Here is a 12,736-nt window from a genome sequence, read left to right as displayed (position 1 = left end):
CAGTGGTGTCCCCCAGGGGTCAGTGTTGGGTCCAGTCCTGTTTAACATCTTTATTGATGATTTAGATGAGGGGATTGAGACCATCATCAGCAAATTTGCTGATGACACCAAGTCGGGGGGCAGCGTCGACCTGCTGGAAGGCAGGAGGGCTCTGCAAAGAGATCTGGATAGACTGGAAAAATGGGCTGATTCCAATGGGCTGAAGTTCAACAAGGCCAAGTGCCGGGTCCTGCACTTTGGCCACAACAACCCCCTGCAGCGCTACAGGCTGGGCACAGAGTGGCTAGAGAGCAGCCAGGCAGAAAGGGACCTGGGGGTACTGATTGACAGGAAGCTCAACATGAGCCAACAGTGTGCCCAGGTGGCCAAGAAGGCCAATGGTATCCTGGCCTGTATCAAAAATAGTGTGGTCAGCAGGACTAGGGCAGTGATCCTTCCCCTGTACTCTGCATTGGTGAGGCCACACCTGGAGTATTGTGTTCAGTTCTGGGCCTCATCGCTCTCTATAACTACCTGAAGGGAAGTTATAGCCAGGTGGGAACTGGTCTCTTCTCCCAGGCAGTTAGCAATAGGACAAAGGGACATGGGCTTAAACTCTGCCAGGGGAAGTTTAGGCTGGATATTAGGAAGAAGTTCTTTACGGAGAGAGTGATCAGGCATTGGAATGGCCTGCCCGGGGAGGTGGTGGACTCACCGTCCCTGGAGGTTTTTAAACTGAGATTGGACGTGGCTCTTAGTGCCATGATCTAGCAAATGGGCTGAAGTTGCACCAAGGGTTGGACTTGATGATCTCTGAGGTCTTTTCCAACCTAGCCAATTCTGTGATTTTGTGATTCTGTGATTCTGTGAGAGCAGCCCGGCAGAAAAGAGCCTTGGGGCGCTGGTTGACAGGAGGCCCAACAAGAGTCAGCAGTGTGTGCCCTGGCAGCCAAGAGTGCAAATCCCGTCCTGGGGTGCATCAAACACAGCAGAAGCAACTGGTCGAAGGAGGTGATTATCCTGCTGTATTCAGAGTCGGTGTGGCCTCACCTTGAGTGCTGTGTGCAGTTCTGGGCCCCACAATTTGACAAGGATGTTGAAGTATTCAAATGTGTCCAGAAAGCAACAAAGCCGGAAGGCATGTCCTCTGAGGAGTGGCTGAGGAATCTGGATTTCTCTAGTTTGGAGAGAAGGAAGCTGATGAGCAACCTCATTGCCCTCTAGAAGTTCCTGAGGAGGGAAGTGGATAGGGAGGTGCTGATCTCTTGTCCCTGGTATCCAGTGACAGGACGTGTGTGAATGGTGCAAAGCTGGGTCAGAGGAAGCTCAGACTTGACCCTCTACTGAGAGTGTGGTCAAATACTGGAACAGACTTCCGAATGATAGGATGAGGGGCATCCTCTCTCCATAAGGATGGTTTTTATACAGCACTTCCACAATCTGCTGGCACTACAAAAAAAAAAAAAAGCTGCAGATCTACTTAGGCTGTGTCATGGTGGTTTGGTGCAGGGATCATGCATATCATGGGAATATTTCACCATTTCTCTTCTGTTTTTCAGTGTGTTACACCAAAACACCCACCTGATGACATCATTTCAACAGCAAAAGCTGCAATTTGCAGAATTCAGCTTCTTTGGGGAACTGAGCAATTGCTGAGCTGACACCAAGTCCTGCAGTGTCCCTGTCACCTGCAGCGTCACCGCATCCTCACCACGGTAGCGGGCATTGTGACAAAGGTTCCGTGTCAACTGGGTGTGGCAGCCGAGTGCCCCCTAGGGGAGGGGAAGCCTGTCAGCCCCGGGCCTGTCACTGCCTGCTGTCCCTCCTGTCTACCGGCGAGGCCTCCGAAAAGTTTCTAACACATCCCCAGACTTGATGCCCCAAGCCTCTGTGTTCAAGAGGCATTTGGACAATGCACTTACTACCATATTTTAACTTTAGGTCAGCCTTGAATTGGTCATGCTGTGGGACTGGATGATCATTATGGGTCCCTTACAGCTGAACTATACCTCACTTCCCTTCTTTCCTTTCTCCTCCTTTCCCTAGCAGGGGGAAGCTGCAAAGCCCCCCACCACAGCCCCACCCAGCACCCTTCGCAGGAAGCCTTTGGGGTGCTGGACCCTAGGCAGTCCCAGCGCCCAGGAGTTCCAGGAGGCTGTCCCTGCTCTTGGTGGCCACGTGCTGGGCACAGCTGCTGGGTGTCCCTGATGCCTTCTCTGCCATTTGCCTCTCCAGGACAAACCTCCTGCTCTTCTCTCCAGTCATGGCAGAAACCAGCCCTGCAACCACGAGAAGACCCCTGGTAGCCGGCCCCTCTCTGCACCAGAGCTGGTGTCCATGAGGCCCCGCAGCGAGGAGGACCAGGGTCACAAAGCCTTCTCTGAGGGCATAACAGGGGATGCTTTCAACTACTGCAGCGTGGAGAAAATCCCCAGTGTAAGCAGAGCCATAGGCTGGGCTGGACAGTGGCGATAGACCGCCATGGAAATAAGACTCGCTTTGAAAAACAAGCGAGTGGAGGTGGCACTGGTGTGCTGGAAAGGTCAATCCTGTTCAAACCTAGAACATGTGGATCCATTCCCAAAGCACAGCCAGACACATGATGACTCTTCCAAAATGAGCAAAAATAGTCCATTGCTGCTATTGCAGTCATGTTTCCTTTTCCTACCCAATCCAAGATGCACAGCTGGCCATCTTTACAGGGGATGCAAAATGCACTTCAGCCACAGGGGAAACCTTGCACACCTCATGTGTGACTTGCACCTTTCTCGAGTTATTTGCCTACCTCGATTTGTGGGAAGAGGTTCAGAACTTACGGAAAGCCTTTAGGAGATACTCTTTGGAGTACGGAAAGAGTAAGGAAGCTACTGTCATTTTGGACAGTTGTGTCAAAACTCATACACGCGTGGAATTGTGTCTGATATGTGGTGTGGTGTGATGTGTGGCATGGATTTTTTTTTTCTCCTTGTTCTCATGTTTAGTAATGCCTGAGATCTTTGCTTTGGAAAAAAAACATACCTAAACAAAAGAATCTGAAAAGAAAAGTACTGATCAGAGAGAATCACAGAATCACAGAATTGACTAGGTTGGAAAAGACCTCAGAGATCATCAAGTCCAACCCTTGGTCCAACTTCAGCCCATTTACTAGATCATGGCACTAAGTGCCATGTCCAATCTCAGTTTAAAAACCTCCAGGGACGGTGAGTCCACCACCTCCCCGGGCAGGCCATTCCAATGCCTGATCACTCTCTCCGTAAAGAACTTCTTCCTAATATCCAGCCTAAACTTCCCCTGGCAGAGTTTAAGCCCATGTCCCTTTGTCCTATTGCTAACTGCCTGGGAGAAGAGACCAGTTCCCACCTGGCTATAACTTCCCTTCAGGTAGTTATAGAGAGCGATGAGGTCGCCTCTAAGCCTCCTCTTCTCCAGACTGAACAACCCCAGCTCCCTCAGCCTCTCCTCATAGGTCATGTGCTCAAGTCCCTTCACGAGTCTTGTTGCTGTTCTCTGGACCCGCTCCAGCACCTCAATATCTTTCCTGAACTGAGGGGCCCAGAACTGAACACAATACTCCAGGTGTGGCCTCACCAATGCAGAGTACAGGGGAAGGATCACTGCCCTAGTCCTGCTGACCACACTATTTTTGATACAGGCCAGGATACCATTGGCCTTCTTGGCCACCTGGGCACACTGTTGGCTCATGTTGAGCTTCCTGTCAATCAGTACCCCCAGGTCCCTTTCTGCCTGGCTGCTCTCCAGCCACTCTGTGCCCAGCCTGTAGCGCTGCAGGGGGTTGTTGTGGCCAAAGTGCAGGACCCGGCACTTGGCCTTGTTGAACTTCATCCCATTGGAATCAGCCCATTTTTCCAGTCCATCCAGATCTCTTTGCAGAGCCCTCCTGCCTTCCAGCAGGTCGACGCTGCCCCCCGACTTGGTGTCATCAGCAAATTTGCTGATGATGGTCTCAATCCCCTCATCTAAATCATCAATAAAGATGTTAAACAGGACTGGACCCAACACTGACCCCTGGGGGACGCCACTAGTGACTGGCCGCCAGCTAGATGCAGCCCCATTCACCAGTACTCTCTGGGCCCGGCCCTCCAGCCAGTTCTTAACCCAGCAGAGAGTGCACTTGTCCAAGCCACGGGCTATCAGCTTTTGAAGGAGTATATTATGGGAGACAGTGTCAAAGGCTTTGCTGAAGTCTAGGTAGACCACGTCTACAGCTTTCCCCTCATCCACTAGGTGGGTCACCTGATCATAAAAGGAGATCAGGTTGGTCAGACAGGACCTGCCACTCCTAAACCCATGCTGGCTGGGTCTGATCCCTGGTCCATCCTGGAGGTGCTGTGTGATTGCATTCAGGATGATCTGCTCCATCACCCTGCCAGGCACCGAGGTCAGGCTGACAGGCCTGTAGTTGCCAGGGTCAGCTTTGCAGCCCTTTTTGTGGATTGGGGTAACTTTTGCCAGTTTCCAATCATTTGGGACCTCCCCAGTGAGCCAAGACTGTTGGAAGACGATGGAGAGCGGCTTGGCGAGCTCTTCTGCTAGCTCCCTCATCACCCTAGGATGGATCCCGTCTGGTCCCATAGACTTATGAGGATCCTGATGGCTCAGTAAGCCACCAACTATTGCCTCTTGGAATACAAGGAGAATATTTGGCTTCCTATCCCTGTCAACCATCTCCAGAGGCCAGTTATCCTGAGGGCCATCTGTTTGACTGGTAAATACTGAGGCAAAGTAGGTATTAAGTACCTCAGCTTTCTCCTCATCTTTGTTAACTATATTTCCCTCAAAGTCCAGTAGAGAATGGAGGTTTTCCTTGCCCCTCCTTTTGTTATTACCGTATTTAAAGAAGGACTTTTTATTATCCCTAACAGAAATGGCCAAATTAACTTCAAACTGCACTTTGTTTCCCTGATTTTTTTCCTGCACGATCTAGCTATTTTCCTAAATTCTTCATAGGTAGCCAGCCCTTTTTTCCACAGTCTGTAAACTCTCTTTTTATTTCTGATTTACTTCAAAATCTCCCTGTTTAGCCAAGCCGGTTGTCTTCCCTGACAGCTAGCTTTTCAGCGCACCGGTATAGCCTGATCCTGTGCCCTCAAACCTCCCGCTTGAAGTATGTTCAACCCTCCTGGGCTCCCTTGTTTTTAAGCATTGTTTCCCAGGGTATGCTCTGAACTAGACTTCTGAATAGGCAAAAATCTGCCCTCCGGAAGTCCAGTGTAGAGGTTTTATTGATGGCTCTCCTTGCATCTCGAACTATTGAAAATTCTATTATTTCGTGGTCGCTATGCCCCAGGCGGTCTCCAACCACTACATCTCCCACCAGCCCTTCTCTGTTTGTAAACAGTAGGTCTAGCAAGGCCTTACCCCGGGTAGGCTCATTTACCAGCTGATGAAGGAAATTGTCCTCTATACACTCTAGGAAATTCCTAGACTGCCTCTTCTGTGCAGTATTCAGCTCCCAGCAGATATCTGGCAGGTTAAAGTCCCCCGCAAGAACAAGGGCTGTCGATTTTGAGACATCTGCCAGCTGCTTGTAGAATAATTCATCTCCTTCATCATCCTGGGCGGGTGGTCTATAACAGACACCCACGAGGACATCAGCCTTGTCGGACTTCCCCCTGATTCTGGTCCACAGGCACTCAACCTTGTCACTACTGACCTCAAGTTTAACAGAGTCAAGAGACTCTCTAACATATAAAGCCACCCCTCCACCTCTCCTGCCCTGCCTGTCTTTTCTGAAGAGCTTGTAGCCACCCATAGCAGCACTCCAGTCATACGAGTCATCCCACCACGTTTCTGTGATGGCAACTATGTCATAGCTTTCCTGCTGCACGATGGCTTCCAGCTCCTCTTGTTTGTTGCCCATACTGCGTGCATTAGTGTACATGCACTTCAAGTGGGCTGCTGATTTCACTCTTAATTCAGGCTTTTTGTCCTTAGGCTGATCTTTGGAGAGACCAGTTTCAATCCCTTCCCCCTTCAAACCTAGTTTAAAGCCCTCTTGATCAGTGCTGCCAACTTATGGGCTATAGTCCTCTTGCTCTTCCCAGAGGGATGAAGCCCATCTGATTTCATGAGACTAGGTACCATGGAGTTTGCCCCATGGTCAAAAAACCCAAAATTTTTATGGTGGCATCAATCCTTTAGCCATCTGTTAATGAGATGGGCTTTTCTATTTCTCTCTTTATTTGCCTCTTCATCCATTCCGGATAGCACAGGAACTGAGGCAAATACCACCTGCGCTCCTGTCCCATGAACTGACTGACCCAGTGCTTTAAAGTCTTTTTTAATTGTCCTGATACTTCTTCTGTTAATGTCCTCACTGCCGGCTTGGACTACTAACAGGGGATAATAATCTGTGGGCTGAATTAGCTCCGGCAGTCTTCTATTAATGTCCCTCACCCTGGCCCCAGGAAGGCAGCAGACCTCCCTGTGGGATGGGTCTGGGCGACATATAGGGCCCTCTGTTCCCCTCAGAAGGGAGTCGCCGACTACAACCACCCTTCTTTGTTTTTTTCCTTATAGCTGCAGTCGTAATTCTTTTTGTAGATGAGGTCTGTCCAGGAGGCTCTCCAGGCAGATCTTCTTGGCTGTTCTCTGATGGACTTTCTGGGTCCAGGGCCTCGTATCTATTTGTTAAGGGCACCAAGGGTGGTGATGGTGTTCAAGAGAGGGCTCTTTTGCCTCTCCGATCAGGGACCTGTTTCCATTCCCCCTCATCAACTAGTTCTGCTCCATCCGTCTTATGGCAGGAAGGATGGGGCTTCACCATCTCCGGTTGCACACCCTTAGGAGCCAAGAGGGTTTGACTCCACCACTCAATTTCCGCTTCACTTTCCCTAATGCTCCTTAGTCTCTCCACCTCTTCCTTGAGCTCTGCCACTAGGCACAGTAAGTCATTGACCTGCTCGCATCGTACACAGGTGCCTCCCACACCATCCTCTGGTACCAATGCCAGGCACAGACACTCTGCACAGCCAGAAACCGGGGTGGCTGCATCCTTCTTAGAGGGTAGTGTCTGTGTAGACACCTCCTGTGTAGACACACTCTTTGTATTAGCAGCAGCAACAGCTTTCCTATTCCAGAAACCATTACTGCCTTTAGTTAAAAAAAAAAAAAAAAAAAAAAGACCACCCAAACGAAACAAAACCCCCAACAAACTCACCTAAAAGAGCTGGTTGTGTCCAGCCTACCTGCACTGCCACACCCCAGTCTGTGTCACCAGCAACAGGTGAGAGGTCTAACAGCAAGGAGGAACAGAACCTGTGCAGCAGAGCGTGGGTGGTACTCTCCTGCCTCACAGGCTGGCTCACCTCCCAGCACCTGGTGGTCAGCGACGCGTCGCTGCCCTCCCACAGGCTTTTTCAAGGCAAAACGGAGGGGGCGTAACCACCGTCACCGTGGTAACGCCCACGTCAGCCACCTCCGCAAGGGCTGCCGGCGACTTCCGGGTAGCGAAATCGAAAACGCGACCTGAAACCCCTTTCTTTACCCTCACCCACCTCTGTAGCGTCGAGATTTCGCTCGCGATCTGGTCGAGCTGGCTTCAGTCAGCTGATCCCAGGAACTGAGTCCATCTGGCCCAATACTCAGTCTTCAAAGCTGCCAGCCATCCATGCCTACATGGTCTTGGGGGTGCTCAAAAGCCTCAGTGGTGGACACCGGCTTCCCTGGGGACCCCCACCATCTCCTGCAAGGGCCCAGGGGACGTGTCTCAGCTCAGCGTGGGACCTCTGGTCCCTGCCTGAGCCATGTTGTAGGTGTGTGTGCCTGTATCTGCCCCATCTCCTGGACGGGCCTGGGCCCTGCCCTGCAGAGAGTGGCTCTCCTGGATGGAGCCCTCAGGCCTGGGTCAGAGCTCATCATGCTCCAGGCACAACTGAGCACAACGATGCTGGGCTGTGCTGTGCTGCTCTATTCTCTCCACTCACAATGAGTCCAATAAAGATGTGACTGTTTGACTGAAATGCCAGAGAGGTTTTAGATCCAAAACCAATTTCAAGGACACATAACACAAAGGATGCAACTGGAAACAGAATTTTATTTTATTTTTTTATTTATATTTCTTTTATTACAATTGTAGTGTGTGCTGTGTTGTGTGCTGTGTGTTGTCTGGAGCGTGATATGTTGTGTGTTGTACTGTGTATTGTGTGCTTTTGTGTATTGTGTGGTGTGTGGAATGTTGTGTGTTTTGTTGTGGTAGGTTGTGTCTGTCGGGGTGGGTTGTGCATTGTGTGTTGTGTGTTCTTTGTCTTGTGGCGTGTGAAGTGGTTTGTGGTGTGTGTAGTAGCTGTGTTGTGTATTGTGTGGTGTATTTGTATGTTTGGTGTGGTGTGTCATGTGCTGTTTTTTGGTGCGTGAGGTGCCGTGTCTTGCATTGCATTGTGTGGTGTGCTCTGGGCTGTGGTGGGGTGTTTGGTGTTATGTTTGGTATTGTGTGGTGTTGCAAGAAGGGTGGTGTGGGGTGTGTTGGGTGGTGTGGTGTGGGATGCGGTGTGTGCTATGTGGTGTGTTGTGTCTTGTTCTTTGGTGTGTGTGGTGTGCAGTGTATGTCTGGTGTTCTGTGGGTGTTAAGAGGAAGAAGAAGGAGGAGGAGAAGGAGGAGGCAAAGGAGAAGATGAAGGCGAAGGAGAAGGCGAAGGGGAAGGAGAAGGAGAAAAGGAGACGGAGAGCTGTCTCCTGCTGCAAACTTGCCCTGGGAGAAAGAACTCAAGAAAGCCAGGGCACGAGTGGTGCCTTGGAGGCACAAGAGCAGCGGGCATGAACTGAGCCGAAGGGCCCAGCGGAGCTCTGACAAGAGGTCATGCTCAATGCTGCAGAGGAAGGCAAAAAACCCCCGAGGACCAGGGCCAATCTGCCCCGGGGGAAAATTCCTTCCTGACCCCAACACTGGCGATCGGCTGTTCCCTGAGCATGTGAGCAAGACCTTGCTCCTGGGCCCACAGGCTGGTCATGCCTCCCAGGAGACCACAGAATGATAGAAGGATGGAATGATTCTCTTCTCTTCTCTTCCCTTCTCCTCTTCTCCTCTACTCCTCTTCTCCTCTTCTCCTCTTCTCCTTTTCTCCTGTGATCTTCCTCTTCTCTTCTTCTCTTCTTCTCTTCTTCTCTTCTTCTCTTCTTCTCCTCTTTTCTTCTCCTCTTCTCTTCCCTCTCCCTCTCTCCGGCCCCTCCCTCTCCCTACCCTCTTTGTCCTCTTCCCTTCTCTTCTCTTCTCTTCTCTTCTCTTCTCTTCTCTTCTCTTCTCTTCTCTTCTCTTCTCTTCTCTTCTCTTCTCTTCTCTTCTCTTCTCTTCTCTTCCCTTCTCCTCTTCTCCTCTACACCTCTTCTCCTCTTCTCCTCTTCTCCTCTTCTCCTCTGCTCTTCCTCTGCTCTTCTTCTCTTCTTCTCTTCTTCTCTTCTTCTCTTCTTCTCCTCTTCTCTTCTTCTCCTCTTCTCTTCTTCTCCTCTTCTCTTCCCTCTCCCTCTCTCCGGCCCCTCCCTCTCCCTACCCTCTTTGTCCTCTTCTCTTCTCTTCTCTTCTCTTCTCTTCTCTTCTCTTCTCTTCTCTTCTCTTCTCTTCTCTTCTCTTCTCTTCTCTTCTCTTCTCTTCTCTTCTCTCCTCTCCTCTCCTCTCCTCTCCTCTCCTCTCCTCTCCTCTCCTCTCCTCTCCTCTCCTCTCCTCCTCCTCTCCTCCTCCTCTCCTCCTCTTTTCTTCCCGCTCCCTCTTCCCGGCCCCCTCCCTCTCCCTCCTCTCTTTGTCTCTTCTCTTTGTCTCTTCTCTTCTCTTCTCTTCTCTTCTCTTCTCTTCTCTTCTCTTCTCTTCTCTTCTCTTCTCTTCTCTTCTCTTCTCTTCTCTTCTCTTCTCTTCTCTTCTCTTCTCTTCTCTCTCTTCTCTTCTCCTCTCCTCTCCTCTCCTCTCCTCTCCTCTCCTCTCTTCGCCTTACCTCTCCTCGCCTCTCTTCTCCTCTCCTCCTCCTCTCCTCCTCTTCTCTTCCTGCTCCCTCTCCCCAGCCCCCTCCCTCTCCCTCCCCTCTTGGTCTCTTCGTCTCTTCTCCTCTCTTCTCTTCTCTTCTCTTCTCTTCTCTTCTCTTCTCTTCTCTTCTCTTCTCTTCTCTTCTCTTCTCTTCTCTTCTCTTCTCTTCTCTTCTCTTCTCTTCTCTTCTCTTCTCTTCTCTTTATGCTGAGAAAATCCCTGACAAACACTTGTAACCTTACCCTGCTTACTCATTCGCTCCAGCACCTTGTCGGAAGGAGGCATGTACCTTCTGGTGATGGTGAGAACACTGGGATACCTTGAAACCACTCCGCATTCCGCTTCCTACAGCTGCTGACCCTAGCTCCCCAGTCCATGAGGACGGTGAGCTCTGCAGTGCTCCTCAACAGGGCATTCTCTTCATTTTGATACTGCTATCCAGCTGAAAAGGATGTTCATCCATCAGATGAACTTGGAAGGTGGCCCTGCTGGGAGATGGCCTTCCAGCAGAGAAACTCCAGCTGCCTCATCCAGGTCTTGCTCCTTTAGCCCCTTTCAAGGGATTCTATCGGCTCCTCAAGGACTTCCTCTCAAGTGCCTTCACGCTGCCTCCAGAGCAGCTCTGGCAGCAGACACCGCAGGCTGCTCCCTTTTATACTCCCCCGCGGCATTGTGACCTCAGCATTACCCGGTGGGCGCATTGTGACGTGGGAGGTGACATGGGCCCCCAGGGTCCCACCCCACCCACTGCTCATCCACCCAGCACTCCTTGCAGGAAGGACTTTGGGGTGCTGCTGGCCCCCAGGCAGTCCGTGTGCCCAGGAGGCCCAGGGGGCTGTCCCTGCCCTCGGTGGTCATGCACTGGGAATGGCTGAAACCACCTGGGAGTGGCAGTGGCGTGAAATTACTGAGGAGGTTATTCACATACAAAGGAACTTCTTATCTTTTCCTTTAAAGTTACTTCAAGAAACTCTGAAAAACCATCCTCTAGTACATGCTGCTAATGAATTGCATTTTTATACAGTTTTACCAATTCATGGGTCTCTTCACTATTGGTTACAAGTTACAGCAGTAACATCTCATTGGCTAGTTTTGCTATCACCAATGTTACTCTTCTACTCCCTTCTCTCTCACGGGTACATCCTTAACATCTCCGGATACTCCTTTACTCCCATCTTTCTCACAGGTAGGCCTTACTATCTTCAAGGCTAATTTCTGTTCCCATGCCCTCCGTCAGGGAATCCACGCACCCACCGTAGTCCCCCACAGTTCAATTGTAAATTCTGATATGTGAAAGACCTGCCTGGTTTAGATTTTTGGGGGTTTTTTGAGGGTGTATCCTATTTTCATAACACCCACCCCGCCTCAACTGACCCAGTTGCAGGTGGAAATGAATCTCTGAATCTGATCCCAGATGGAACACACTGGATCTCCAGAAAACAAGGCACTGGCAACCAGAAGTCACAGGACTGAGTCCCTCCCTGCTGTCACACAAGGTCACCACGGCAGACACGAGGTTTGATGCTCCTGCGGGGAGCCGGGCTGCATTGCTTGCAAAGACCGGTCGGTCTGTCTGTCTGTCTCTCTCTCTCTCTGGCTTGGTATTTTGAGAAAGACATATTTGACCTTTTTAATGATGCTGATAGCTGTGGATTACTAAACACTTACTTTAGATGAATTAGATCTTCCTTTGGGGGTAGAATGTGGTTTTCTAGATGTGATGCATTTTCATTTTCTCTAATTCTGAAAGAAGTACTTAGCCATGTACTTCATGTACTTGAAATAATGTCTTTAGACTTCTTCATTTTAAACTGCATCAGACCATCCTAGTTAAACACATGTTTTAATCACTTTATTTATCAAAAGGTTTTGCAGGGCCAAACCTGATTTCTAGTCAGCAGGATTATGTGTTTCATTCAGTGCCTTAAGTTGGCATGCACGATCTTATCAGGGCTTTTGCAGAAGAGATGGGTGGTGTGGTAATGCTAAATCACACTTGTGATAGCAGAAACTGTGATTTCACATGGGTAGCCAGCAGCAACCAGCAACTCAGCTGAGTCAGTTTAAAGGATCACAGATGTGTCGTTTCTGAAATGGTCTCTGATTTAACTGTATCTGCTAAAAATCTGTTCTTTGAAATCTTTAGCAATCACATTAGAAAAAAACTTGTGCATTGTCTCTCTGCCTCACTGTGTTAAATTCAGGTCAGGAGGAGTGGGAAGAAAGTGCACCACAAATATAGTAATGCGGATTCTTTTCCCAGCGTTCTCTTTGAATATTTCCCTCCTAAGTGTTTTGACATTTCAGTAAGTCTATAAGTTTTCACATTTCCGTTGCCTAGTGGATGAAGGGAAGGCAGTAGATGTAGTTTTTCTGCATTTTAGTAAAGCTTGTGATACTGTCCCTCACAGCATACTTCTGCACAACTTGTCCAGCTGTGAGATGAGCAGATATGCAGCAGATGTGCTGGGTGAAGAGCTGGCTGAATGGCAGGGCTCAAAATGTTGCAGTGGATGGTGCTACATCTGGCTAGAGACAAGCCACCAGGGATGTTCCTCAGGACTCAATCCTAGGGCCAGGTCTGTTCAATATTTTTATCAATAATTTGGACGCAGGAATTTAATGCACCATTAGCACATTTTCTGATAATACCATCCTGGGAGGTGCTGATGACTATCCTGAGGAACAAGGGGCCTTGCAGAAGGATCTAGATAGATTGGAGCATTAGGCAATGAGAAATGGCCTACAATCTAACAAGTCTAGATGCCGGTTTCTGCACCTAGGATG

The sequence above is a fragment of the Patagioenas fasciata genome, chromosome 2 (assembly GCF_037038585.1).
Source record: "Patagioenas fasciata isolate bPatFas1 chromosome 2, bPatFas1.hap1, whole genome shotgun sequence".
Classification (NCBI taxonomy): Eukaryota; Metazoa; Chordata; class Aves; order Columbiformes; family Columbidae; genus Patagioenas; species Patagioenas fasciata.
The sequence above is the reverse complement of the archived record's forward strand: the minus strand, read 5'-3'. Positions refer to the sequence as shown.